Source organism: Semicossyphus pulcher, unplaced genomic scaffold (genome assembly GCF_022749685.1).
Source record: "Semicossyphus pulcher isolate SPU_LCO1_2020_fin unplaced genomic scaffold, fSemPul1.0.p SCAF_27, whole genome shotgun sequence".
NCBI classification, from domain to species: Eukaryota; Metazoa; Chordata; class Actinopteri; order Labriformes; family Labridae; genus Semicossyphus; species Semicossyphus pulcher.
Window position 1 is genome coordinate 7,034,927 of NW_027211701.1, and position 5,627 is coordinate 7,040,553.

Sequence of the window (5,627 nt, forward strand, 5' to 3'; positions counted from 1 at the left end):
ACAAACACAGCTTCATGTTCTTGTAAGATTATCTCAGCATGGTGCAATGCTACTGTGAAATCATATGAAGGCTCACTGAATTGACTTGTCTTACAAAGCACAGTCACTGCAAACATTAATGAGCAATCTAATCTGCTAATAAATCATATTTTCTTTTGAACACATTTTACAACATGGTTTCCAAAAATGCACATCCTCACTGTTTTTCAAATCAGTGTCTTTCAATCTCACATTATGCATTCATGGGCTTCCAGCTAAAAGGTGTGATGTGAATGTAACTGGGTTGCTTTGCGTAACCTCAAGGGAAATAATGGCACAAGTTAAATCTTAACAATGTCATTACTATTCCTCTGCAGTAAACGGTAATGCCTTTGACTATGGATTACCTGCACTCGTGGGGCAGTGTAAGGTCTGGGAGTCTTTTTGGGTAAGCATGCAAGATTACTTAAAAGATAGGGTGTTGTTGGCAATGCCTGTTTTCTCCACTGATTTGCAGCAAGGGTACTTACTGAAGAGATGAAGAGTAAGGAACCGGGATGAATTAAAAGTAGTTGTACCTGATGTTTGTTCAGATCATCGATCATTCTTATGACACATCATTCATATTCCCCTTATGGTGGTGATTAATCCATATGTATCACTAGTGAGATGAGGATAAGAAAGGACCTGTGGATAGGTTTAGCTTGTAATTCAAATAAAGCAGCATTATAATCATCAAGTTCATTTCAAATAAGGACTATGGGCAGATCAGCTACAAAATGTCAAATGTAATGATTTTGAATTTAAATTACAAATAGGCAGCTTCAATTTGACTCTAATTCCATTGTAAAGACCATGTACAGTTTTACTGTTATTGTGTTTATTTTTTTATTCAGAACCATGGACAGATCCACTTCAATGTTTTTACATGATGAATTTACATTTTAAACTTAAGACAATTTTATTGTATCGTCTCTTCATCTTAATGAGGAGATTTCTCATTTAGAAGCATTGGCTGATCTACTACAAAGTTTAATGTGTTGATTTTAAATTAAGGCTCATGGACAGTTTTCACATAATGTATCTAATGTGTTAATGTCAAAGATTCATGGACAGTTTCATGTCTTGAATTTTAACTATAATGTGTCTAATGAGTTACATTTTAATTGAAATCAGTGGATAGTTGCACTTAATGTGCTAATTTATAATCCAGCATCATGGACAGTCAAACTACATCTTTTATGTGTTGATTTAAAATTCAGGACCATGGACGTGTTGATTTAAGCACTTAGCTTCTGCAGACTGACACAGCAGGAGCCCACAACCCTCTCCATGTTTGCTCCACCATAGGATGGAGAATGCACATGTACAAACAGAACACACACTAATACACATGCTTTGCAAAGATGTGACCAAAATCTTTAAAAGCAACAAAAATCCACCCAGAAAGCATACACAAACAGAAAACATTCAACAACAATGTTCTTGCATGCAAATGCTCATCCTCACAAATGGTAACTCACATGCATGCATTCATCCACAAACATAAATGTGCACGAGTTTTGAACTTGTCAGCAGAATGTGGCAAGACAGACAGAAAACATATTGAGGTAACAGACTGCTAAGCGCCATCTGACAGAACACTCTCGCACACACAAACACAGCACCCTCTAACGCGCACGTACACAGGGTTATTCAAACACATCTGTCTCTTCTTAAATGAAGAGCAGCGTCAATATCTGGGAAAATGTGAAGGCAATTTGGTTCAAGTTCATTGGCTCTGCGTTTTACATGCTGTAAGTAACCCATATAAAATACATATACATCCAGTCTAATGCAGCAATTCAGTGGGTTTTTTTTAAAGAGGTGTACTTTATTCAAATTGTATTGAATAAAAATTAGATTGTTATTTGTTAGGGGCAATGCACTTTAGCAGATCCAATACAGAGCACAGAGGTTGTAGCTATTACTCATTTTCAACTATAAGAATGCCAGTAATGGCATGCATATTTAATTCCACTGTATGTTGTCCACAGCAATTTATGTTGGTCCATAATACACATTCAAATGGATGTGAAAGGTTAAAGTTAACTCATGGAATTAATTTTATTTAAAATGTAGCTGAAAACTCTATTAGCTCTATAAAAGCAGTCATCCTTCATTTCCACAGATATGATTACAGATTAAATATTCCATTCAAGAATAAATTTAATGGTCTGTGATTGCCATTATAAGTTTAATATTACTTTGGGTTCGATGTTTCATTATTCCTTTTTTCTTTCACTGATATGTCGCAGAACAAAAGGGCATTTTCCTGACACTGCAACAGCTTACTTACACTTTCTGAATGTTGTTATCTGCGCTTCAGCTCCATCTGTTTACATACCACTGGGGGGTGTCACTGGTATGTGTGTGTGTGCGTGTGTGTGTCTAAGTGTCTGTTTATGTGCAATGGATCTTACAACGAGCTCATCTGGTGGCAATGTGTCAGTGCCATTGACCCCTGTGTTCCCCATCTGGTTGGAACACACACTCAGCCAGCAGTGACAGCTGTTCAATCAGGGGACCATCACGCACTACAGACACACAAACATACCAACACACACACAGATAAAAGCATGAAGCAGAATCAAAACACCAACTCCAATGTGCATACTGACACACACACACACACAAAACACACGAGAAATTTGCACACAGAGCGTGAAAATGGATTCCACAACTCTCACAAGCTTTGCATATTTTAATCACATTCCAGTGTTACTTACGCAGTCTGTAAGATTAGAGTCAAGACAGATTTCTTTAATTCAAATTGAAGAATCAGTGCATACCATCTTTTACTTCACAGGATAAGGCGAAGAAAATCTGCTTGTTAAATGTTACAAATACACTGCACAGATAAAGCAGCTCAGGCCACAGAGCTAACCTAATCACAGTCGTCTTTTTATCTATTATTGAGCAGAGCAGGGAAAGGGCTGCTAGGAGCGGCAGAAGGTGGGCGGCTACAAAGAGATAGGTAAAGGGAACTATCATAACTGTGCTCATTTTCAATGGAAAAGTTAAATCTGTGTGTCATGTTGCGCATTGAATTATTGACGAGCAGGCTTTGTGCACTGAGGCAGATAGGTCCCGCTTGGAGCACCTGGGCCCGAACGAGGATTCTCTCTCTCTCTCTCTCACACACACGCAAACACACACACACATACTCAAGAACACACACATCTACTCCGCACTCACTTGCTCCTCTACCCCACGGCATCAACAGCACAGTGTCTTAACCACTTTGAAGATTTAGTTGTTTTTGTTGTTGTGTGTAGGTATGTGTGTGTGTGCGTGTGTGTGTGTGTTAAAATCACATGAAAACCTCCTTACTCGGTTTTTAGTGTTTAGTTTATGTTTTAAAGCTACGGCTCCTCCTGCGGGTCAGGATAACTGGAGGTTGAAAGATGATTTTCTACACAATGGAAATGTCACATCTTCTGGCCCCTTAAAACTATTAGAATGAAATGCAGTCCAGTGAAGTCACAAGGATAAGCAAATTGTGTCATGTGATCTTAACTGAGTATTTATTTGCTTTACAGTGTCAAAAACCAAAAAACAGGGAACCACTCTGCGAACTCTGTCGTTTACAGTTTTATCAGTTTACTCCAACTGTAAAAACAATCGTTTTCATCTCTTGCTCTTGGGGAACTTTCTTGAGGTAAAGAAAAAGCTTCTGTTACAAACTGAGAGATGGACATAAACCAGAAGAGAATACTATGGAGTTGCAATGTGGATAATGTAGGTATCAGCTCGGAATAAAGACAAGTTTGAAGCCAAAAGCACATCTTACAGACAGGCAGGCAAGATAAAAGTCCAGGTTTACTTTGATCAAAAAGACAGGCACGGGTCAAAACCAGGTACACAGATCGGGCAAACAAATCCAATAAGGGGCGAGACAGAGAATCATCAAACAGCGGGTCAGGCAGAGGGTCAGGCAGAGGGTCAGGCAGGCAGGACAAAGCAGAAAAACGTGGCAGGATGGGTAATGATTGGGAGAATTAGTACGATACAGTAAAAAACAGAGTACGTGAAAGAATGTTAGGATCAGGCTATAGTCTAAGGTTTAACCCACTTAACTTGACACAATCTAAAAGGTGATATCAATAATAGTATATATTTTACTCCATTAGCAACAATAAACATTATGTTCCTTTATTTTACAAACATTGCCCCTCTTATGATGTTTCCCCCTTAATTACTTAAAAAAAAACACTGGAAACTTCCTTGAGTCATGTAATCCATCACAGAGAACATTAAGTACGATTAAATCATATCGATCTCAGTTTGTTAATGTTAGTCATGGAGTTCCACAAGGTTCTGTGCTCGGACCGATTTTTTTTACCTTATATATGCTTCCTCTGGGTAATATCATGAGGAAACACTCCATTAATTTTCATTGTTATGCAGATGATACTCAATTATACTTATCTATAAAGCCAGACGAAACCAATCAGCTATCTAAACTAGAAGCATGCCTTAAGGACATAAAGATCTGGATGACTAGAAACTTTCTGCTACTTAATTCAGACAAAACTGAAGTTATTGTGCTCGGCCCAAACACCTTAGAGACTCTTTCTCTAATGATATAGCTGCCCTAGATGGCATCAGCCTGGCATCCAGCACTACTGTTAGGAATCTGGGAGTTCTATTTGATCAGGATATGTCCTTCATCTCCCACATAAAACAAATATCAAGGACAGCCTTCTTTCATCTTCGCAACATAGCAAAAATCAGACACATCTTGTCTCAAAACGATGCAGAAAAACTAGTCCATGCATTCGTTACTTCCAGGTTGGATTATTGTAACTCGTTACTATCAGGCTGCCCTAATAAGTCACTAAAAACTCTGCAGCTGGTACAAAATGCTGCAGCACGTGTGCTGACAAGAACTAGGAAGAGAGATCACATCTCTCCTCTATTAGCCTCTCTGCACTGGCTTCCTGTAAAATCTAGAATAGAATTTAAAATCCTTCTTCTTACTTACAAAGCTCTTAATGGTCAGGCACCATCATATCTTAAAGAGCTCATAGTACCATATTACCCCTCTAGAACATTGCGCTCCCAGGATGCAGGCCTGCTTGTGGTACCTAAAGTCTCTAAGAGTAGTGTTGGAGGTAGAGCCTTCAATTACCAGGCCCCCCTCCTCTGGAACAATCTACCAGTCAAGGTCCGGGAGGCAGACACCCTCTCTTCTTTTAAGAGTAGACTTAAAACTTTCCTCGTTGACAAAGCTTATAGTTAGGGCTGGCTCAGGCCTGGACTAGCCCATAGTTATGCTGCTATAGGTTTAGACTGCCGGGGGGATCTGACACACCAAGCTTCTCTCTCTCTCTCTCTCTGACTCTCTCTCTCTCTCTCTCTCTCTCTCTCTCTCTGTCATATTAATGCAGCTCATTAACTCTGTATCTTCTGGTCCCATTAACATTCCTAACCACATATCTTCCCGGGAGTTCTTGTGCTCCCTTGTCTTGAAGGTTCCTGAGGATCGTTGCTGCAGACCACCTGCTGCTGTGGACCTGCTCGACTGCAACAACTTCTAACATCAGCCTTCCCCATAGTATCATTATTGTTGCTGCTAATGCTAATAGTAGACCTGTTGACTTCAA

The 5,627-nt window shown here is 39.4% G+C and overlaps 1 pseudogene; it reads left to right on the forward strand.

The window, feature by feature from the left end:
* The first annotated feature begins 4,367 nt into the window (after positions 1–4,367).
* Positions 4,368–5,263, forward strand: LOC138604813 (uncharacterized; annotated as a pseudogene).
* The last annotated feature ends 364 nt before the right edge of the window (positions 5,264–5,627 follow it).